The following is a 24,515-nucleotide window of genomic DNA, read 5'->3' as shown; positions in this document are numbered from 1 at the left end:
GCTCAGTGCCCTCATAGGCCGGTCGAGACTTCATACAACATCAGCGACCTAGTCTTTGCCCTTGCCGAGTTCACAGTCTAACTGGGGTGATGAAACATACATGCGCATGAATGCAATGTCACAAGTAAGACCCATCAATGTGATGGATGAAGAATGTGTGGTACAAGATGGATTGAAATAAGACCTAGAAGAGGCAGATGGTTTTGAACTTCCATTACTCGGGGGAAGGAATGCACGTGGATTGGCAGAGTGGAGAGTGTTCTAAGCACAGAGAAGATTGTGCACATTTGAAAAATTTGCCCAAGGGACAAAAAGGGCAGAGTCCCCTCTAGAGGAATAAGTTGTGGGGAGGGGGAGGGAGTCGGAAAAGAGGATTAGAACCAAGAACTGTCGGCGGAGGCAGTAAGTTGTGGCTGGCGGTGGAGAGAGAGCTACTTGAGGTTTCTGAGACCTGAGGTGACAGGAAGGTTTTGTAAGGGATGAATCTCGCAGCAAGCGTGGGACATTTGGGAACAAAACCAGATTCAAACCGGAAATACTAAGTAGGGCACGGTTTCTGAACTTCAGTCTTTCCTATGCCGCCTTCACATTTTCATTTTTGGGGGCCATATTTAAATATCATTTGTACCGCTATTTACTTGATATTTTTCTATAAGTTGGTTTCACTTAAAAAAAAGTTTAAATTTAGCTTTACAGGAATGTCTACCACTATTTAGTTAACGTTTTTCTTTAAATTGATCCTCCATTTAAAAAATTAAATAAATTTAGCCTTACCTCAAGCAGTAGTACCTATGAGGTCGTAGGTACTTTGTACTAGTTATAGCTTTCCCAGTGCACATTTAAATAAACCCATGGCCATTAAAACAGGTTTCACGTGTGCATCACTTAACGTCATCTTACGTACCCCCGGTGGTTCTTGTGCTACACTTTTGAGAACACTCAGGGCTCTATTACAACTCTCTAGTCGTGATAGAATTGAGTAAATGGGGTTCAGCTTGTATTTATTAGATACTTACTATGTACAAACCACTGCGCAGGAGGAGATGAAAATACGAATTACATGCAGTCTCTGCTCTTAATGGATTTGGACCGAAGCAGGAAGAGAATGGCATACTGATAAGACGATGAGATATAGGCTAGATGAGCCCAATCCCAGCTGTGTGGAGCAGCTTTTAATTATGCCATCTGACATCAGCTCCGTCAACTGGGCAGCTGCGTGAACTCTCATGATGGTACCAGGGCTGGGTAAGCTCTCTTCAAATCCACTCCATTTCAGCAAGCATTTGTCAAGCACTGCATGATGCTTTTGTGAAGAGCAGGGGGAATTCAGTGTTTTAGGGAAGGGTAAACCAGAAACCAAAGTACGAAGTGGAGGGCAGGGTGGGGCGAGGTCCTCACGAGAGATGCAATGAGTGTATACTTAGTGCTTATGGGAGGGGGTGTTCATAGGCAGCTCTAGGGACCGGGAAAGGCTTTCCGGAAGACATGGCATTTCAAATGGACTTCGAAGGATGAGATGATGTAAAGGGTGGTGATGGAAGGGCTCCGGGAGAGGGACGGGCATCGACAAGACCAAAGAGGTGCATCACTGAGAAACCTGTTTGGGAGAAGAGCTAGTCTCCAGATGTAGGAAGGCGAAGGGTGGAAGGTGGTTAAGAAAGTTGGGGTCTTGTGGGCACCTCAGACACTGGGCTGAGCATGGATTTATTTCCATGGGCGATCAGAAGCCGTTGAAGGCTATGTGAGAAGTTGCACTTTATGGAACCACTAAACATATAGGAATCAGAAGGAGGAATAACTGCAAGCCAGAGACTATTTGGAGTAAACTGCAGTCATTTGTGTGAGAAATAAGGGGGTCCCGACAGAGGTTTGCACTGGAGGGACCACTGGGGCGTGAAGAGGAAAGGTCTAAAAAGAGGGTCAGTGCGGAGATCTGGGACCAACCGGCCACCAGCATGCTAAGTCAGTCCTTTCCCTTAAATTACAAGAAGAGAGTGGTGTCGCCCATGAGGTATGGAATATTGGGGAACGTTGGTTGTTTGTAGGGGAATGAAGGTAACGATGGCAGTTCTAACACACTCAGGTGAAGGGGAGGAGGCGTCCTACAGATAATTCTTCTCTGTGAATGGACAGACGCAACCCACGCTCTATTTTTATTTTGTTTAAGTATACACAAGGGTAAATAGCTGTATCACTTCTGTGTGGACTTTCATGCTCGAGAGGCATTTAGGTCACACTGAAAATGAACATTATTGCTCTTGATCTGTACAAGGGTGACATGTCCTGGGAAACCGGCCCACAGTATTCTGTGAAAAGTTGTGTGAGTGACTCATTCTTATCCATAAAGTTGTCATTTCCCCTGCACCTTCCCTGTATTTAGAGACACTTACACGACAGGATTCTCCTATTCCAACTCCTTGTTTTCCACCTCAAAAAAATCTGGCATCCAGTGGCTGCGAATGCAATTCTGCCTCTACACAGAGAACAGTGTAATGTAAATAGATTCAAGCAAACAGCAGGTAGAGGCTTCACGAGAGTGGGGTGTGGAACTCAGCATTCTAGTGCAGAGCAAAGAGAAGGGTGGCCCTCTGATGCTCATGGCACCTGTCACTGGAAATTTCCCAGAGAACCTTCTAAATTTACGGATCTCCAAAATCCATCATTTAGTCTTTGCTTCTATTGTTCTTGTTCTTTTACCTGTTTTATGTAATGCCTATCTCTTTAGTACCTGGGATGAAATGCACCAATTTTAATCGCAATGAATAGGGCAAAACAGCTCTTGGGAGCCGCTCTGGGCAGGAAGCGGAGGCTGAATTCTTCCAGTGGACACTTCCTTGGGACCGTGACTTATTTGCCTTTATCCCCATCACCATGGCAGGAACGGGTTGCATTTCAGGCAGACCATAGCCAGTTTAGTGGTACAAAAGAAAGGAGAAGGCACTGTTAAATTGATCTGTATTCCAAGGTATCAAATACGACGTCCTACCTAAGATGAACCCAAAGTATGCCCTGAGGATGCTGCCAGATGTGTCTGAATGGGCACCTTATGTGTTATGGTCCCAGATGCTGCCCACTTAATAGCGTCTACCTTCAAACTGGCTATTTGGTAGACACTAAGCATTTGGAATCTATTTCTGTCTCTAGGTCTCTATTTTCCTGAAGAGGCAACAAACCGTCCAGAGTGAAGTTTATTTTTTAAATGAATTTAAGTGGAAGGTTTGGTGAAATAATGTATTTAACTTTTAACGCGATTTTCCTATTGCATCAAATTTTCTTTTTAAATGCTGAAACCTCATAATGCAGCTATTAGGAAGCGCATTAATTTATTATAACGTGGCTGTTAGGAAGTGCATTCATTCATGCATATATTTATTCATTTAACAAATAAATACTTATTGGCCATCTGCTGGGCTTGGTGCAGGATTCTTGAAAATAAAGATTAGAGCCATGTTTTGTACTTTTTAATGTTTCTCCAAAAAAAATGTTCTGTTGTGCTACATTAATTCTAAAATGCTTTATTCATTATATAACATTTCTGAAATCATTTATGAAATCAGAATGTGTCTTAATGCCAATGATATGTAATTGTTTAACTGGCAATATTAATTTTTCAGAAGTACATAAACATGATGCATTTTGTAATGATATGTTAGATTGGATAGGAGATGTTTACACCATTCTTAACCACTGGTACCTTTCTTTGACCAATATATGACCCCATTTGGAGTTCAGCGCTGATGTTAAGCCTCTGGTGTTAGGCACTGAAGTTGGTCCAGAGATATCGAACTCAGATGTCCGGGTGTCCAGATTAGGAGAGAAGAATGGATGGGGGGAGAGCCGGCGGTTCAGGCTGCACAGGCAGTGACAGCAGGGCGGAGAGGAATTCTCCGATGCCTTGTGTCTTGGCATCTTGCGAATCTGCCAGACGTCGGCACAGAGCAGGGGGAATGAATGAGATAGGGCACTTAGGGCTGCAGCACGGGAGGTAGAAGACGAGGGCCCGTGTGTACCTGATGGCGATAAAGCACCTGAGGGTGAGGAGGATGACGACGGTAGTTACAATAGCAGCAACGTGCATTGACTGAGTGTGCTACTAACATTCATTTCAAATACGCTGTTATTTTTAGCTTTATTGAGGTACAATTGACAAATACATTGTAATACATTTAAAGCATATACTGTGATGATTCGATTAATCGTACACATTGTGAAAGGATTCTTCTCACCATCAAGTTAATTAACACATCTATCACCTCACAGTTACCTTTTTTTTTTTTTTTTTTTTTTTTGCGAGAACGCTTAAGCTGTACTCACTTAACAAATTTCACGTATACGACAGTGTTATCAACCACAGTCACCATGTTATGCGTGAGATCCTCAGGCCTTCTTCATTTCACAGCCGAAAGTTTGTACCCTTTTTACCAGCCTCTCACTATTTTCTCCAACTCCTTGTTTCTGGCAACCACCTTTCTACTCTCTTTTTATGTGTTTAACTTTTTTTTTTTTTCTCGATTCCACATATAAGTGATACCGTGTCGTATTTGTCTTTCTGTGTCAGACTTATTTTGCTAAGCATAACGCCCTGCAGGTACATCCATGTTGTTGTAAATGGCAGGATTTCCTTCTCTTTTAAGACCGATGAATATATATCACATTTTCTTCATCCATCTGTTGACAGACACTTAAGTTGTTAAGTTGTTTCTGTATGTTGGCTATTGTGGATAATGCTGCCGTGAACGTGGGGTGCAGATATCTCTTCAGGATAGTGATTTCATTTCCTTTGGATATATATCCAGAAGTGGGGTTGCTGGATCATATGGCGTTCTATTTTTACTTTCTTGAGAAACCTGCCTACTGTTTTCCATAGCGGCTGTACCAATTTACATTCCTAGCAACAGCGCACAAGGGTTCCCTTTTCTCTACATCCTTTCCGGCATTTGTTATCTCGTGTCTTTTTGATAATAGTCATCCTGACAGCGTGAGGTGCTATCTCATTTTGGATTTGAATCAAATGCACTATTTTTAAAATAACAATCCTGCAAGATAGGTCTTCATCGAGCGTCGTTATTATCCTTGCTTCATGTGTGAAATGGGGGCTCAGAGAGGGTCGTGACTTGCCCAGCATCGTACAGTTAGTAAGTGCCAGAACCAGGATCCAGGCTTTAATTTATGGAGCATCAAAGTCCACTCCACTCCCCACGTGCTGCATGACATCCAAAGTCTCAGAACATGCAGTGACTTGATGTTCCGTCATGAGAAGTCCTAGAAGCCAACCAGGGGCAGAGCAGTGCACGGACAATTACATAGAATAGCATCAGACTCCAGAATTAGGGCCACCGAGCAGAATTCCACAGATCTTGAGTAACTTCCCGTGTGCTGCATAGTCCAAGTGCATGGACTTGACTAGACTGGGTGGGGTCGGATGCCCGCAGGCCCAGAGAAGTACAGGCAGCCTAGTGAGTAAAGTGCAGAGGTTCAAAAATTTGTACTTTACTCCACTCAGACTCCCAAAGAGCAGAAGTGCTATTGTCGTTAAGATTCCAGAACTCAATGATGGGTATTCTAAGAAAGCTTGTGATCTCAAGAGGAGCTTGCTATAGAGATGAGCTCACAGTCCGTAACTGGAAGTTGATGAATAATTTTAATTATGTTTCTAATAGTTATAAGGATGTTCTGCCATGAGTGGATTCCTTTTAGATTTTGGTCCCATGTAGATCTCAAGGAAACGTAAATTGTTTCGGTTCATTATTTAAAATACTATGCCGTTTTGCCTAAAGTTATCGAATAGCCAAGAAGAATTTTACAAATGTTGAGCCCAAGCTTTCAAATGCCAAAGGTAGCTATTCAAAACTAGAAAGAATTCTAAGTCGTCCACCTAAGCCTGTTTCTAATGTCTTCTCACAAGGGTGACAGAACAAAGTAGGTTTTATTAATTTAGAGGGACTATCCCTTCTGCATGGTCAGAACAGTCATCTTTGTAATGATGCAGGCAACACAACCCTTGTCCTCCTTGTTGCCTCTGTCTTTGTCGTCAGTAAGCAGTTCAGTACCTAACTACTCGTGGTCCTGTGTGGGGTGTTTCACAAAAAGGCTCATTCCTTGTCTTTTAGGGTTCCCCATATTGGAACAAGCAGATGAGGAAACGTATAAGAAATGCCTTGAAGAGAACTGGAGTATTCGGAATCAGAATGTTAATGGATGCACAGTGAGAAATTTATAACCTATTCAAGGGTCATAGGTGACTGTATTTAAATGTTTTCTAAAGGTTGAAAGCGACATTATTAATACACTGAGAAGGGATGTTTGGGACAGTATCTTTGAAGTTGCATGTAAAGATTAGATGGAGAAAGAGAAAACTGATAATTTTTCAGTCAGGAACTGATCCTAATGACAATACTACTGCTGGAATTGGTTTTCTAAGACCAGTCAGAACCTCTTGTAGGCCTTTGCCCATGTCGCAGTATAAGGCCATTTGTATGTTGAATTGATTGAGACCTGAGTCTTATGGGCATAAACACAGTCACTGAATCAACCAGCTTATCTATTAGGATGATTCTGTTACAGATGACAGAGAACTCGGCCCACATGGGATTCATTCCAAAAGGGGATTATTGATTCTTGTAGCTGAATAGGCTAAGCAGAACTCAATCTAGGGCTCAAGATATGTGTATCCAGGACTGAGTATTTATTTCTTTCTTTTTAAAAAAATTTTTTTTAAACTGCAGTTGACATTTAATACTAGTCTCAGGTGTACAGCACAGTGGTCAGACATTTGTATAACTTACGAAGTGATTCCCCCAGTAAGGCTGGTATCCACCTGGCACCATACATAGTTATCATAATTCTTTATTTTTTGATTTGGCTTCTTTGCATTGTTCTGTGCTTAGGCAGATTCCTCCTTGGTGATTCTAAGACGGCTGCCAATGGCTCTAAGTCTCCATCCTTCTAGAGTCACATCCTTCAGGGAAAATAAAGTTACATTCTCTAAAATTCAAACAAGTCTTTCAGTTAAATTTTCTTGGTCCTGATTGGCGTGTCGGAGTTCAGATACTAATCCTTTCACCAATCACAGTGGGAGGTGGGGATCGAATGTGCTGATTGGCTTAGTCTGGGTCATGTGCTTCACTCCTGGGGCCTCAAAATGAAGGTCAGCACAAGGGCTGAGAGTGGGCCTGGAGGGTTCTCCCTAAACAAAATCAGGGTACTGTCGACGCAGCACGCTGGTCATGGATGCTGAGAGAATGGATGGGGTGGGGAGACAGGGCAGATGAGAATGGGAGCAGGGGCACTAGTTTAGAGGTTATCGAATTCCTGGAAGGGAATGGTGGTTTGGATAAAGAGCATGGCAGGTGAGATGGAAAGGGGCAGACATATTCGATTTCTATTTTAGAGCTGGAACCTACAGGATTTGCTGATTGAATACATGCCGAGGGGGGTAAGGAAAAGATGAATTAGAGATGACTCCTGGGTTTGTGGACAGAGCAACTTGGGAGAACAGTGGTACCATGTTTAGAGACAGGAAGACTGGCGGGCTTTAATTTTATTTTGTTATTAAAATTTTTTAGTCAACTGTGTTATTCTGGCTCTGTGGGATTTGCGAAGCCTGTCAGATATCTGAGCGGGAATTTCAACTAGATGATTGGAGATAGGGGTTTGGAATTTAGAAGATAGGACTGGAAATAGAAATATATGGACACATGACTCTGTGAAAAGAAGGGGATGCCTGCAGCAGTTTTAATTTTTTGAAGAGCTATGTAATTGGTTTAGCTGGTGGGCTGGACTTGTTGGGAATGCAGGAAGAAAATGGCTTTAATTCTCTTTGGCTGCTACCTTCACACTTATTCTGTTAGGCCAACCATGGATGATATCCCAGAAATATCCCACGGTGTTTCTAGATACTTTTAAAATAGAATAAAATAAAAATAGACATAAAAATAATGATTTTCAGGTCTTCAAAAGTCCAATGCTATATTTTTTTCTTCTAAGAAACACCTTTTCTCCAATGAATTTTCTTATGTGGGTTGGAGGTGGCAGGTGGATTCTGGACCAGTTTGACCTCATCTTAGCAATTTCTGCACTGATAAATGCTCACACTTCAGCTCTGGGGCCTCAGTGTCCACTCTGAGAAAACTGAAGAAGCCCCCCTTAACACCGTGTTGTGGCAGAGAAACCCTTCCTTCAAATAAAACCTCTCGGGGAAGTCCACTGCGTGAAGCAGACAGACACGGTGCTACGCGGTGGGCAGCGGGGGACACGGGCAGGTGTTCAAAGCTGGTGCCTGTGCCCAGTGTGAAAGCCACTGCGCCTGAATAAGCCAGTGCTGTGTCCACGACAGGGAGAGTTTCCCACTCTTTACTGTTCTGCAGTGTTTGGCCTGTTCGTGTCTTTTTAATGAGAACAACTGTCTGTGCAAGTTGTGTGGGAATGAAAACCTTCCTTGTGCTGCCTGTTTGGGCTGCAGACAACAGCCCGTCAGGCCACGAGAGTGGACGACGCCTTCTCAGTGCACAGCTCAGCCGGGGCCCCCTGCATCCCTGGTCTCCTGACCCTGACCGTGAAGCTTCTGGTGAACACTCTGCTTCTGCACAAACTTGCTCGGTGGGTGTCGTTTTTTTTTGTGAATGAAAAGATCTGCCTCTCTTTCTGGAAATAGCCACTGCACAACCTGCAGAAAGGATTTTGTCATTTCCTTGTGGTCTTTCGCTTAGGGCTTTGTTCCTTTTAGGAAAGTCAGCAAGAATTTTCCATTAAGCTTTTTCTGTGCAGATTTTCTTTGTGGCAGAGCGCTTTGGAGGTCAGGCCCATTCTTTCTGCCATTCCAGATGTAGGCCAAGTTATCTAACTTCCTTCAGTTTCTCCATCTGTAAAATTGGGGCAAGTGTGGAACCTCTGTCCTGGGTTCTTGTGAGGCTTAATGATAATGTACATGAAACACACACAATGCCGGGCACACAGCAAACACCTGGTACCTGTCGCTGATTGTTCTGCGTTCCTATTGCTGCTGGAACAAGCTACCACAAAGGGATGGTTTAAAACAGCGGAGATTCACTATCGTCTCATTCTGCAGGTGAGACTTCCCAAATGGCTTTTATGGGGCCAAAACCCTGGTGTCAGCAGGCTTGCATTGCTTCTGGAGACTCCAGGGGAGAATCCTTTCCTTGCTTTTTCCAGCTGCTAGGTGCTGCCCACATCCCTTGGCTGCATCACTCTGGTCTTTGTTTTCATTTTCACGTCCCCTTCTCTGCCTCTGGCCCTCGTGTCTGACTCTTATAAGGACCCTTGTGGTTACGTTGGGCCCATTCAGATAATCCAGGATGATCTCCCCATATCAACATCCTTAATTTAATCACATCTGCAAAGTCCCTTTATCGTGTAAGGCAATATATTCACATGTTCTAGGAATTAGGACATGGACATATTTAGGGCACTGTTATTCTGCCTATTGCACCAATTATTTCAAAATTATCTTTTAAGTATCTACAGTTGGCCAGACCCTCTGCTTAGTGCTGGGCATAAAAAACGAATAAGATACAATGCTTATATGAAAATAGATAAATGATGATGATATTCGTGATCATCATAGTAGTTGACATTTATTAAATATTTACTAAATGCTAGGTGCTGTGGTAGGCACTGTAAGTGAATTATCATGCTGAAATCACGTCATCGCATTAAGGACAGTATTATTCCCATTTTAAGGGTAAGAACATTGAGGCTTAGAGACCCTGAGTGCTTTGTCCAAAAGCCACATGGTTAATGACAAGAGCCCGGGTCTGTCTGGTTCTAGGTTCCTACAGTTACTGACTGGGTTCTCTGCTGCCCTGGAAGGCTGGGTGGGTACACATACCTCTAGCTCCCTTCCCGATAGATAGCGTATGTAAACAAGGCCTGACCAGCTTCAGCAGAGCAGACGACACAGCGGCTGCGATTCAGAGCCAGCGGGCAGAGCTCCCAGGGGAGGCAAACACTACATCTCTCCAGCCCCTACCATGGTCCAAAGCTACATGTTCATGGCCCTGACTATCAGGAAATGTTGCCTTGTCTTCAAGAGAACCTAACAACTTGCGTTAATCACCCCACCCAGGATCGTGGGTCATCGTGCTCATGGGGTCCCGCTCCAACCTGGGGCAGTGAGTGAACAGGAAAGGAAAAGCCCAGTGAAATTTCTCTTTAGTGGTTAATATAGAAACTACCTGGTGATTTTTAAAAGGCAAAAAGTAGGTACATCCAGGTGAGTCTGAAGGGAAGCATTCGAATACTAAAGGCCACAGCATTCTTGGGTTTTGCCAGAATTCCCTTCGGTGGAAAAGGAACTTTTACATGAAGGGTGAAGTGAGGGGACGGTTGGCCTCCCAGCTGGCAGGTGTTACAATGACACTAACCCAGCTGCTTGGTGCTGTGATGACTGGCGTCAGCTCGCCTGCGGCATGTAAGGCGGCGGTCGGTGGTCGGACAGGAGAGGAGGGAGCAGGTGGTGAGAGTCTGCGCAGACTCTGGGATGGTGCTGATGGAGGTGGAAAGTGCCGCCGAGCCCCTGCTCGGAGCCCAGACGGTACCACATGTAAAAGCTTTCGGGGTCCTTCCTGCTGTGGGTGGGCTGTCGGGGGAAGGGTCTGCGTCTCCACCTTCTCGTTTCCTCCTGTGTCAACGCTCTCTCCCCCGCTTTGGTTACCCCTCTGAGCCTAGGAGGCATTACATTTTAGACACATTCCCCAATTGGCTAATAGAAAAATGCTTGTTAAATTATGGCAGATACAGTTAGGGCGCCCATACATTCTGATTTTTCAAGGTAGTAATCGTTTTGCAATAATGGTGACCAATTAAATGCATATACTGTGGGATTTTATTTTTGGACTTTATACATGTGTAAAGTCACAAATCAGAAAAACTCAATAGCTGTCTTTCCTCCTTCTTGCTTCCTCTCTTCCTCCCTTCCTACTCCTTTCTCTTTTTCTTTCACTACTTATTGTGGGGTACATATCAGCTCAGAACTTGAAATGCAAAGATGAATAATTACTAGTCCCTGACTGCCAGGGATTTATAGTCCAGTAAAGGAATGTATTCATTTTATCCAACAGCTATTTATTGAGCTGTATGATGCAGCAGACACTAATCTCGGGGCCAGGACATAATAGTGAACTAACCAGACCAAATCTTCACCCCCACATGGGAAGTTTAGATTCCCCTGGGGGAGACACACAGTAAACAAGCAAATACAGAAAAACCTTCAGCTCGCGATACAATTTCAACTGTGAAGAAAATAAAATCAGGCACCAGGCTAGCCCATGATGGAGGAGACATTATCCTTTTTTGCAAAGGTGTGGTGAGGCAGGAAGGCCTCTCAGAGGAGGTAACATTGAGTACAGTTCTGGGCATTGAGAACGACCAGCCCTGCAAGGATCTGGGCAAGAATGTTCCGGCTGGACAGGGCACAGCTAAGGTGAAGTCCTAGTGGTGGGAGCTAACTTGGAAAAAACTAGAAGACCAGCGTGGGTGATTTCAGTGTTATCATTATATTCACGCTGTATGGTCACCTCAACTGATGGAAGAGTAAGGTATGTTATAATAAGAGTGTTATTTTAGAACCTTGATTCAACTTGTTTATTAGTCAATATATATAGGATCCTTGGCTTCTGTCCTAGGTTTTTGCTGTGATTTAATTTTTTGAGCTCTTCTCCTATAATATAGATTAAAATCTGTTTCTGCTTCTATTGCTGTACTGGTAACAGACCAATTGGGTAACAAATCATCCAAATTATTGGTGTAAAACAAACATTTTACTGAGCACATTGATCCTGTGGTTCAGGAATTCAGGCAGGACTCAGCAGGGATGGCTCGTCTCTACTTTACCACGTCTGGGGCCACACTTGGGAAGATTTGAAGGCTGCCGATGTGGATAGGCTGGGGCATAGGGGAGGGGGTGCTGGAATCAGCTAGACGCATCTTCACCCACATTGTTGGCAGTTAACTCTGGCTGTCAGCTGGAATCTTAGCTTGGCTGTTGGCCGCAACGCCTCCGTATGACCACTCCATGGGATCTCATGGCCTAATTTGGGCTTTCTCACAGTGTAACAGCTGGGTTCCAAGAGTGGGTGTTCCAGGAGAACCAGGAAGAAGTGGTGCAGTCTTTTATGACAGTTTTGGAGGTCACATAGTGTTACTCTTGCCTTAGTCACACCCTGTCCAGATTCAATGAGAAAGAGCATAGATTCTACCTTTTCATGGGAAGAATAGCAAATTCACATAGTGAGAAGAGCATGTGGGATCGAGAAGTCATGGACCATTTTAGAAAAATAAAGTCTGCTGTGAGGCTTAACCAGGAGGCCATTTATGAGGCTAATTGGCTTGAAGGATCCAGTACACTTGTAAATTTTGAACATGCTCTGAAGTCGAGGCCTTGCTCTCTCTCTTGTTTTGTTTTGTTTTGTTTTTCATTAAAGAATTTGACTGCTCTTGACTTAAATTGTATTAGAGTTCAAAGATGGACTCCCTAGAACTGGTTAGTGCTCATTCATTTCAGAAACACTGATGGAATACTGACTTTGTGCAAGACCCGCGCTAATTGCTGTGGGGGCTACCACAAGAAGTCAACAAGCTAAAAGGTGAAGACCAATATAGTTGAACTGAAATTAATTAGCCTCCGGAGAGGAAGAAGACCATCGACAATCCCTAATGATAACTACAATAAAACTAGTCAAAACGAGGCACCGAATGAGTTTAATGGAAACTTATTCAGTTAGTATCGCATTCAGCATTCAGAAACACATTTCTCAGTCTATAGACTTTATCCGTTAATTAATCATTACAACTAACAATTATTAAAGCTTACTATAAGTATTTAATATACTAATTACCCTATGAATGTGACATCAACTCATTAGCAGTGTAATCCAGTGAGGCCAATTATTGTATCCATTTTGTAGATGGGGGAGAGAGTAGTAGGTAGGCTAAGTGACGCAGGCTGGCATTTAGCCCCAGGTCTTCTGCTCCCATAGAATATGCTGAAGTCGATAGGGCTGGTTAGCGCAAATCTGGGACTAGACTGAAAGTTCTGGATTTTCTCTTTGGTGTGGATTTTCTTTTTTCTAAACTAGTGGTTTCCAACTATGTTTTACAAATCTGCGTCCCAAGGGGGATCTTAGGGCCCAATGCAGGGATTGAGAGGAAGACAAAGTTCGTTTGACAATGGGGTGCTACTCTGAAGTTCAACCCTATCTCATAGCCTTTGAGATAGGTTATGTATAGTCATTATATTTATTATATTACATCTTATATATTTATATCTTACCACATATTTATATGGTATATAATGTAATGAAATATAAGATATATAATAATATAATGATACATATAGTATTTTTTATATAAGGAGGTCATGGATTCCTTAACAGAATATATTGTGATAGCATATTTATAATTTTACTATTATAATTGTGATAATACAATATCCAATATCTAAGAGCAGTGTGGAAAAGATGAGAGGTGTTCAGACTTTTCGAACAAAATCCTTTCTTCAAATAGAATTCTGCATCTGTATCTGTATCATTTCTACTTCAAGTTTGGATTTTATTCAGTTCAGCTGAATTTCCACTTAAAATTGAAACTTGTACAAACCCTTCCAGTGAAGGAAAGTTGAGTTTGATTTAGATCTTATATATGTTATGTTTCCTTTGAGTGGAATTTTATATCTATACCTATGTCTATATGTCTGAGTCTGTCTGTCTATATCTATACTTATATTTGTAATTTTCACTTTGAGTTTTATTCATTTCAATTAAATTTTATTCAATTCAATTGAATTTTCACTTAAAACTCAAACTTTTAGAACACAACTCTTTTCTTTGAAGGAAGGGTTTTGTTCTTTTAAAAGGGTTTTATTCTATTAGACCTCTGGTCTGTTCCACACTGTTCTTGGATATTTTTAGTTTAAAGATTTGGTCTGTAGGGCAGTATCACTGTCATTATCCCAACTTCAGGTTCAAGGCCGCAGTCACTAGCTTAAGTCTTTTCTATTGGCAAAATCTTCTTTGCCATCTACTGTGGGAAATATCCTTTAAAGTGCCTATGCAAGCACAAATTCATAAAACTAAAAGTCTCAGAAAAGGAAGAAAGACCTTACTTCATTTTTTAAAGTTCAATTTGATTTAGATCTTATGTCCGTTGGGTTTCCCTAACTGATTTTGTATGTAAATATGTTCCAGGAAGAGAGATCATATTGTGATCATTGTTTTCAGTTTTTCATATCGAGTTTTCTTGATTAAAAGTGATGTTAAAAACCCCTTGAAGTGTGATAATCGCTCTTCTTTAGCAGACAACAGAGTTTGAGAGATGTACCCAGCGATCATTTACTTGTGGTAAAAGGAAATGTGAGTTTTCTGGCACAAGCACAGTTCTAGCTTGTGTTCAATTGTGGGGAAGTAACAAGCTTGGCGGAGCTGATGCAGGCCTGAAGAGGGAGGTCTGTCATGCGTGGCCGTGTAGGTTGTGCATTGCATGACTATGAATGGTGTCTTCTGGAGTTGTGCAGCGCCGCGGTCTTGTCGGGAGGTCATGGATTCCAACCCCTGTTGCTTCTTAAGCATGGGGGGGGCTTGATGCCAGGCTTCAAGGTAGTCAGGATGAGAAGGCCTTACATGCTGCCACTTCCAAGGCAGTGCCTTTCAGCTTAAGGCATTTCTCCTGGAATCTTTGGTGAGTGTCTAGGAATAAGGAGTTGGTTTTAGATGGTGTGCAGTTGTGTTCAAATGGAGGATCTGGGGATAGGTGCAGTTCGCTTCTACGTTTGTGGCTACGTGGGGCTACTTGCTGATTTGTTCTGGGACATGCCCCCAAAACAAGTGTCTTTTAAGCCTCAGCTTTTGGGCTTTGAGGTGTGGCGCGTCTACCTGCTCTCTACTCCCCCTGGACTAAATACAGTCCTGAAGGCCAAGGATTGAGATTTGGGATGATGAAATGATTTATTAGCACCAAATTGAGAAGTTCAAAATTTCAAAATTGATTCAGAATCTTGGCTTGAGCTGCTCTTTCAGATAATCTCTTGCAACAGATGTGAAGGGGGTACGGTGTCTTGATGGGGCATGAACTGTAGAGTTATATGGACACTGGGCTGGGATCCTGGTCCTGGCACTTTGCCTTGGGCAAGTTACTTACACCCTCTAGTTGAGGGGGTTAGATGATTAGCTCATATCCAAGACTCCTTTTAGGTAAAAAAAAAAAAATTAGTTTTTTCAAATCATAATGTAATTATTATACAATAAACCTCTGCTTCTTTGTTTCCATCCATTTATTCAAAGTAGTTATCGAATGCCTTCAATGTGCCAGGTGGTGCACTAGGCACTGTAATACTGAACCACACGACCGAGCTCCGCCCTCAGGGAGTTGATAGTTCAGTGGAGAAGAGACTGGGGGAGATGGCTAGTAAACCAGTGAATAATATAACTCCCGTCATGGTACCCTAGGTAGGAGATGAGGTATTTAAAGTGGTCTAGGGTAGAAAGAGTTAAGCTGAGACCCAAAGGATGGGTGGGAGGCAGTCGTGGGAAGAATGGGGGAGGGGCCTTCAGGCAGAGAGAAGACCCCCTGTCAACTGAAGGAAGGCTGGAACAGGGACAGTGTGTGGAGGGTTGGGAGGTGAAATCAGAGAAGTGGGCATGGACTTGGTTATCAGGCTTGGAGTCCATAGTAGGGGTTTGAATTGTTTTCTAGGTGTAGCAGTGGGAGGCACTGTAAGTTTTGAGCAAGGAAGGAAGTGAAATGATTTACGTTTTGAAAATGTTTTTCTGACCTCTGTGTGTAGAGCGGATGGGAATGAGCGTGGGAGTGGGGAGACCAGTGGGGGAGATCGTGGCTGCTGTCTAGGAGAGACAGGGTCGCCCGCCCCAATGGCAGGGGCCAGGGGAGGGAGGGCGGGGGCCGTGTCTAGGTCCGTTTTGGAGGTAGAGACTGAGTATGGGGGAGGTGGGAGGAGCACGGAGACAGCATGGTGAGGAAGCCTCTCCGGTCCAGCCGTCGGCTTGGGCCCACTGTGTGGGCGTCGGCACCATCCGGGCCGAGGAGCCTCCTTTTGTGGCCGGGCCAGCAATCCAGCAGTGTTTGGACTTGCCCAGCCTGAGACACAGTCAAGACACCCCAGGGAAACCGAACTGTTGGCAAACACGTACATGAAGCGGGAGGGCAGAGGACTTTTCTTTCTCAAGAGCTGAAGTTTATTCTCAGAAAAATCAAAATCCCACCCTTCCCCCACAGTCCAGGATGGTTTTCCCAAGGGACCTTACTTCTCCAAATGGTCATCTCTCTTTTCTGACTTTACTTCCACCAACACCCATTGCGATGCCCCTACTTGGGTGAGGGGCTTCTCCAGGCACCACACCGAGGCTGGGCCTCGGCCTTGAGCATTCCAAAGCCCACTGTGTCCTTGGCATACGTACGCAGCGGATCACTGGGTGATGGCTGTGTAACCCTCTGTGCAGTCGATCAGGATGAGTTTGGCATGGTCTTTATGATATGCCTGGTTCCCATCTGGTCATGGATAGCCCAGATGTTACTGGCGATGGCCGTGGCGACTTGGGCATCTCTACCCCTGTAGCCCGCATAGCCAGCAGGGCTCCATCACTGTGCAGCAGCAGGGTGTTCTGAACACCTCAGAGCCGTGGGGGGCACAGCAAGCCGGCAGCCCCTTCGGCTTTTGCACCCAGAACCCCAAGTTGTGTCTCCCAGTGGGCTCTGCCTGCTGCTTCCCTGGGCATAAAGATCTGGGAGTCATTGGCAAGTGGGTGGTATTTAAAACCATGGCCCTGGAAGAGCTCACTCAGGGAGAGAAGATAAGTCCAATATTTAGGAAGAGGAATCTGCGGAGTAGGTTTAAAAAGGCCTATCCAGAGAGAGCGGAGGGAAATCTTGAATTTGGAGTCACAGAGGCCAAAAGTGGAGCATTGTGAGAAGGAGCAAGACCTGTGTACAGTGCTGCCGAGAGGCCAAGTCCAGTGTGGCCATCATGGCGTCCACTGGACTTGGCAGGGTGAAGGTCCTGTGAAGAGCAGTTGGGCTGGTGCCAGAGGCGGAAGCCCCGTTGTTTTCATACAGTTTATGACTGGTGTCACCCAGTGTAGTACTTACCTACATTTTGGGCTGGTCGTGTTGGGTGGTGGTTGATGATTGTGTTTTTCCTGTCTCCCTGGCTTAGGGTTGCCAGATAAAATATAGGACACCTAGTTAAATTTGAATTTCAGAAAAAAATTTAAATACATCCCAAATATTGCATGGGACACACTTATCCTAAAAAATTGTTTTTCATCTGAAATTCAAATCTGATTGGGTGTCCTGTTTCTTTTTTTTCTTTTTTTTTCTTTTTGAGTCTGGCAGCCTACATTGAATCGTACACTTTAGAATGGTTAAAATGGTGAATTCTATGTTATACGAATTTGAGCACACTCGCAAATCTTGCAACCCTATCCTAACTAGACTGTCATGCGGACGTGGCCATATGCTGTGCTTCCGATTTGAGCCACCAAGGCCAATAAGGAAAGCCAAACTTGAGCGATGTTATTTCTGGGGAGAGTTAATGCTTCTGTCACATTCCCTTAGAGCACCTCACAGAGTGCCGAGCACATAGTAGGCACTCATCAAATGTTGCTTTGATAGAAACTGCATGATGTGCTATGGGTAAAATTAGCTAACAATGACACTTGAATGGAGAGACACTACCCAGAACCTGAGATACTACTTAGAGAATGGCCTGGAATGGACCTCACGTGGGAATTTCTCAATGAATTACATGGTGTGCCATTTTCGACTGTACTTAAGGAATCAAGTACTCACTCCCTGACAGGCCTATTTTAGCCCTGTGGCTGTGGAGCAAATGGCTTTGCTGAATTCGGCACATCCCAGTTACAACAGCTTAAATGCAGCTGGCTTCTGACGGGCCATTAAAACTCTTTAAATGGCAGGGAGCTCTTGGAAATGCCCATGGATTTCACGACAGCAAGTGTGCGTCATTTGCTACTTAAATTGATCATACCGACTTCTAAGCCTACCTTGCTCCCCCTCCCTGTGAGGTGGATGGAGGAGGCATAACCACAAGACTGTATTTCCGACCGACCTCTTCAGAGGCGATTTCAAAGCAATTATTAAGTACGGGTTGAATCCGAATTGTATGAAGAATTAAAATGTCTATGGATTTTCTATGAAGATTCTATTCTTTGGTTAAAATCTGAGAACCCAAAGGTCAGATTTAACTAGCGAGGAAAATGGGTTTTTCCTCTTGTGGGTTTTTTTCCCCACAAGCTTTGTTATTTATAAGAACCTTGCATCACAGTTAACATTCATTTACTTGGCTAGCTGAATGCATTACATGCATTCTATACTGACTTATTCGACCCTACTATGTACTCATATGCGTTATCTAATTTGTGTTTTGACCACATTATCTTTTCAAATAATGTCCCACGGTTCTGATAACTGGGCAGTTCCTTGAAAGGAAATATGTCTGTGGTGGTTGCTTAATTGTGACTAACCCATCACGTAGAGGGTTTGCCTGGGAACAGACCTGGGTCTGAGGGTGGAAGTGTGGGAGAGGGATTTGACCCTTGAAAAGGACACGGAGGCAAACTTCTGTACTCTCTTGCTTTATGACCTGTTTCTTGGGGTGCAGCTTAAGGACTAGCAAAGCAGCTTGGGATATTTCCATGTGATCCATGCAAAGATCTGTTTGCTCTTTGAGATTTTGGAGGCATCTTCTAGATCCTTGCGTGCTGAGTCTTTTCTGAGTTACATGAGCGTGAAGGTGATGGTTCCCCCTGCAGCACCCCCTTACCCCCAGTCACCCATCCTTTTACCTCCGGACCTCCTGGACAGCAAGGTTTTACCCCATCACCTTGGTGCCTGAAGCACAATAGGCACTTGACAAACTTTTGTCCAATCTATTCCGTGAACATTAATGGAGTTTTTATTGTATGCCGTGCACTGGAATCGGGGTTTATGGAAGACTCAGGTCCATGTTCAAGGGGCATCTAGAGGAATTTACCTTTTAGCAGGAGGAATGACTAGTAAGAAAGGACTGCAGATGCTTTGGGGGCAGAGCGAGGTGTTGGTTTAGCCGGAAGGTCTGGCCTGCATGCAGTGGCTCTGTGGTGTGGACAGGTCCACTTGGGGCAGGTTCACCCTAGGCTTCCCCCGGCAGCACTAAGTCTTGCCTTCCTCATGCTCCCTTTAATCCTCCGGTTCTAGGTGTTGCTGGGAACACACGGAGCTGGTTTATCGAAGCCTCCTTTCCCTGCCTTTTTAGATCCACTCCTCCTATTTTTTAGTAAGTCTGTTGACTCCTTGAAGACTTCGCTAATTAGAGCAATTAATAATATTTCAAAACACTTCTCAGCCTTCGGAGAAATGAGCTTGTAGGTTTTTTGCGTCCCCGTCTCCCCAGCCTCGCGAGGCATCGCGTGGGTATCCTTTCCCTTTTGGGTCCGTCTCCGCCTCTCGCCCACACTCACCGCCGGCCCCTGAGAGCTGCATTTGCAGGAAATCACAGCGATGTTGCTGATGTCAGCAGCACTGACGCTGCATTCGAGGAGACACCGTACAGGAAATCATCTGGAGGGTGATATTGAAAGGCAAAGCTGTCTTGCAGGGTATTTTGTAAAAATCGTTTCTCTCTGAGACAGATCTCATTCACTTTTGCAACTTAGTAGGCACAGTGAAGGAAGAACCATCTGAAAAAAATTTTTTGCCCCTTCTAAATTTTTCACAGGAGGTTTTAGTGACTGTGAAACAAGCCCGGAGCACTGAGCAATGGAGGCGGCTGAGACGGCTCGCAAAGCAGAGTGTGCCGGGGTGTTGAGACTCCATCTCAGCGACCCTGGGAGCAGGGCAAAGAGGGGCACACCTCATTCTGCATCAACGTTTTTTTTTTTTATTAAAAATAAATATAAACCACAGTGTAGTATACATGCACACAGAACTTGCTGTTTAAACACTTTTTTCTTTGTTTGTTTTGCAGAAAAACATTTTGTAAAGAAAGCATCTATCTTGTAGAGGGATTTCCTAATATAATTAATTTCTGGTTCATTTATAGTAAAATCCACCTTAGTATCTTCACGACAGTTGTCCTGACTGCCAACTCTAAGCAGGGAACCAGGGTTTGCTGTGTGGCCTTGAGGGCAGCTGAGAAAGGAGACTATGGATTTAGAGTTCTCAGAGTTCACAGCAATCTTGGAAGCTGTTCGAGTTCCTAGCAGTGTTCAGCAGCCTGGATGTGGACTCGGAACAGAGAGAAGGAATAACATAGAAGGGCTATTTCCTCGTAGCTCCAGGAAAAGAAAAAAGGAAAGAGAGCTGAGTCTGTTGTCAGTTGAAGACCAGAGTGTCGAGCATAGACTCTGAGCTGGCTGGGGAAGGAAGAAAGGGAGCGTAGGGAGGGCAAGACAGAAGGCGAGACAGCAGAGGCAGGATGTGATGTGCGCGTAATTGAGGGAGAGAGCCGGACAAACAGGATGCTCAAGTTGGAAGTGGGTTTTCTTAGTGGACTATTTCTGAGTGGGGGACATTTCTTGTGCATTGTGACCACGGGAGGCAGTGGTTGTAGTGGACGTTGTCGCGTCCACCACGCCTCCCAGGTAGCGTTCCCGGCCTCGTGCGCCCATCCCCCGGAGTCCATGTGCTTCTCTCTTCTAGCACCTACCTACTGTCCTCAGAAGTGCTTTCCTTGGTCTCCTAGCACCTTTCCAGGCTGCTCCGGGGCATTTATATTCCCCAGGAGTTGTCTGTAGCCAGTGACTGACTGGGTAAAAGAATGAAAGCCTCTCCCCCTTGCCTTGAGGTGGGAGAAACTTGAAGGTGTAATTTATGCTGCAGAACTCTCTAAGAGCTCCGGCAGAGGTGGGGCTTCACCTGGAATGGCACCCTTCCTTCGTTTCTTGCCCTTCCCTGCTTCCTTATTCCCTTATGGGCTTCTCCTGGAAGCACTTCCTACATAAATCACTTGCAAACCAGTGTTTGTCTTGGGATCTGCTTCTGGGGAACTCGATCTAAGTTTCCGTTTGCAGTAGGGTGAAGACGATGGAGATGGTGATACAGTCAAGGCAATGGGAGTTGCACGGATTGGATAGATCATCTGTGGGGCACTGAAAGCACTCGGGGAAAGCAGGACCAGGGTGGAAGGCTTCAGGGAATCTAGGCGAGAAGTCGGGTCCACCACCAACAGCCAAAAGGAAGAGTAAGAAGTAGAGGAGCCAGAGGACTTGAGCCTCAAAGAATCAGAGCTCTGACTCAGAGTATGGACTATTGATTTTTTGGGACAATGTGGCTCTGACATTGTGGATGAGGAACGCTTAGGAATCTCTACCCGAATGCCAGTCTCAGAGGTCATTGTCTTCTGAGGAAGTCCAGGTATCAGAGGAAGAGCCTGAGGAAGCAGAGGAAGTCTTTGGTTCTGCAGCTGGGGCTCCTGAGGTGTCTTTGCAAAGGTTTGGGATGGGAGAGGAAGGGGAGATTGGATCAAAGAAGAGGAAGCAGCGAGTAGATGTGGGGTCAAAGCTATGTGGAGAGAGATCAAAGCTACAGGGAGGCTTACATCTAGTGGCTTCACTGGCCTTGCACTTCTCAAAAGAACTGGTCCCCCCAGTCTCCTGGCGGATGGTGGCTTGACAGCCTGGACACCGGGTGTGGAGTCTGGTACTGATCCTGGCACATGGTTGGCACGCACTGGCTGAATAAGTGAATGAATGACACATGGAGTTTCTAAAAGCCGCTTCCTTTTTCATTATTGTAAAACATTAGTGCACTTATCACTTCAATGTATCTAATGCTCTGATAAATATGGAATTTGTCAAAGAACCTCTAGCTACTTCTGTCACCATTATTGGGGGTGGGGGGCGCGTGCAGTAAACAGATTTCCTAAGGTTAGGGAATTAGCATGGGTTACGGACGTAGGTCATGGGGTCTCTCTTCCTAAGGGGTTAGTATTTTTCAGTTTTGCTTCCTACTGCGGATCTGTAAAAAGAATTGGTTAGATTGGCGCAACTACTTGTTAACTGTGTATTTCTTACTGGTGACACCCAGGGAGTTTGTGGGGATCGGAGGACACATGCGGAGGGCGTGCCAGGGCTGGAGAAGTGGGCTGGGCCCTGAGCACATGGGACGTTGGGCCATGTGACGAGCCGTAGGAGTAACTGAGGAGGTTTAAGCTGGGGCAAGAGTGGAAATCTAGAAGGAGGAGCTGCTCCAGCCTGGTTGGGGGCGTGCCCTGTGGGGAGCCCAGTGAGGGGCGGGAACTGCTTCTGTTCGACAAGACACCTGGGAAAGGCAAACCTCTCTTGAAAGAATGGACCCGTCTGACAAAAAGGTTTAAAACACTTGCCTCCAGGGCACAGGAGATATTTTGGGAACTGCAGCTGCTTATATTATTTTTAATCCCAAAGAGGGGCGGGGGCGGGGGGGGGTGCGAATCTTTCCTTTTAAAGGTGCTCTGGTTCATTTAGATTGTGGAGGAAAAACTTAGTGCAGGGGACAAACTGTGTTATCTGCGAAGCATTTGGGGACAAAGCAAAAGAACCCAGCTGTGGCTGTGCATCTTTAGGCCTTGACCATGGAGTCAAGACGAATGAGCCTGAGGCCCGTTAGGAGAATCACGAAGTCGGCAGCGCTGGGTCGCAAAGCGTGAGAAACGCCAGGGCCGTTCTGACCAGCTCAGCGCGTGTGGGGAGCAGCTCTGGTCCCGGGCTCTGTGTGTTCACGTGTGTGGGCGAGGGCCCATTTCACTGCGGGAACAAAGGCATCCCACCTGGTACCTGGCGAAACCTATAAACCCCAGAGATTCTGGAACAGGGGTTCTGTCAAGAGAGTTTTCTGACAGCCGGGGAGAGAAAACGGTCTATGAGATGACCACTAGCGAGCAGCAAAATGATGCTACGTGACAGCAGTCAATTCGACAGATGCACACACCGAGACCTCCCGCAGGCCCGGCCTCGCGAACGACGCTGCAGACAGGGAAGCGGCGTCCGCTCTGCCGCGCTGACGCCCTGGGCGCCACGTCCCGGCTCTCCTGTGCGTGCCTCTCCCCTGTGCCGTCCCGTGAACACCGCTCCCTTTAGCACCATCTTCTCCTCTCTTCTCCTTCTACATCTCCCTCCGGACCATTTCACCCAGTGCTGCGGGCTCATCTCTTCTCACCGCTCCCACACCTAGGTTCCAGCTAGGCTGGCTTACCCTGCGAGTTCCAGTCCCTTATGCTTAACATCTGTCGGAGACGTCCACCTGGACGTGCTACAGGAGCTGCAAACCTGAGCCCCCTGCCTTTTCAGTCTTGGAGAACACCATGCTCTTAGAAGCCAGGTGCCTGGGTGTCATTTCAGACCCCTCACTTCTCGTTTTCTATCAATCACTGGGACCAGTAGGTTTTACTCCCTTAATAGTTCTCGTCTCTGGCCTCCTCTCCATCTCTTTTACTATGGCCTGAGTTGAAGCCCAAATCCTAAGAGCCTCATTCTCTTCTGGTGGTGAAGACCTCTGACCTGTGCCATGCTCTTAGTTTATAAATACAACAAGAGATTTGGGGAAGATCAGGAGAAACCATTTGCTTATTAGTCCCAAGAAGGAAGTCACTGGTCCTTTGAGCTACAAATGTGTACGGTCACCTTTGTACTCTCTCCGGGCTGGGGGTACACTAAAGGGGGCAGGGCTTCAGGCTTCGGGGTCCTCAAATCCAGATTTGTGCTGTTTGGGCTTAGTCAGAATGTCCCCAGGAAGGCAGACTGGAGGAAAATTCTGCTTGTCCAGTATCAGAGAGGTGACTCACCAAGGGTGATTCATACCACTCAATAGATTTATTGTAAACCTAACAAATATTTTGTATCCATGAATAAGAGAGAACTTTCTCTCACTTTGCGAAGAGAACAAGAAAGCCCAGAACTGAGTGTGCAGAGCACAGTGAAGTGAATTACTTCTCTTTTTTCTAGTCCTCCCTAGAAAACGAAGGAACCGTGAAGAGCTCTCCTTGGACTATTGATTTCCTGAGAATTTTTAACAGCGTGACTCAGGATGTGTGTCTATGGTACACAGCAGTACCAAGGCTGCTCATATCTACAAGATTCAATGAACTCTGCAGTTAGGTTATCTTTTGGGCAGGTGTGTGAATTTGTTCTAAATGATGACATAGGCAAATTAATGGATGATGAATGAATAAATTCAGGAACAGAATAAATTGTAACTAGGAGCCTTTGAGTTGTAGGCACTGTGCTAAGCTCCTCACTGAGACAGGGAGAGAACATAGAGGAAGGCTGTCTGATCCTACTGGAGGGTGGGCAGTCAGGGAGGACTACTTGGAGGTGGTGACCTATGAAGCGTGTTGTTTGAAGTATGAGGAGGAGTTGGCCAGAGAAAGAGTGGGTGGGGGGAGGAAGGAATCTGGGAAGCAAGACCCATTCCTCTGGGCTCAGCGTGAAGGGACCCGAGTGCTGCCGGGTTTGGTGGGGACGAAGGTTGCGTGTGCGGGTGTGGCAGCGGGTGAGGCTGCGGAGACAGGC

The 24,515-nt window shown here is 45.3% G+C and overlaps 1 protein-coding gene across 3 annotated transcripts in view; it reads left to right on the top strand.

Annotated features, from left to right (window-relative positions):
- Positions 1 to 24,515, top strand: part of KCNK10 (potassium two pore domain channel subfamily K member 10) — a 112,615-nt gene that overhangs the window by 21,736 nt on the left and 66,364 nt on the right. The window contains exon 1 of one of the 3 annotated variants that reach the window (XM_016123808.2): positions 13,786 to 14,691. The exons of the other annotated variants lie outside the window; for them this stretch is intronic. The gene's annotated coding sequence lies outside the window, so the exon portion shown is untranslated. Of the gene's footprint in view, positions 1 to 13,785; positions 14,692 to 24,515 lie in introns of those variants that run through there. 3 annotated transcript variants of the gene reach the window in all.

This window comes from Rousettus aegyptiacus, unplaced genomic scaffold, assembly GCF_014176215.1.
Source record: "Rousettus aegyptiacus isolate mRouAeg1 unplaced genomic scaffold, mRouAeg1.p scaffold_m13_p_3, whole genome shotgun sequence".
Classification (NCBI taxonomy): Eukaryota; Metazoa; Chordata; class Mammalia; order Chiroptera; family Pteropodidae; genus Rousettus; species Rousettus aegyptiacus.
Note: the sequence above shows the minus strand (reverse complement) of the source record. Positions and strands in the feature narration are given on the sequence as shown.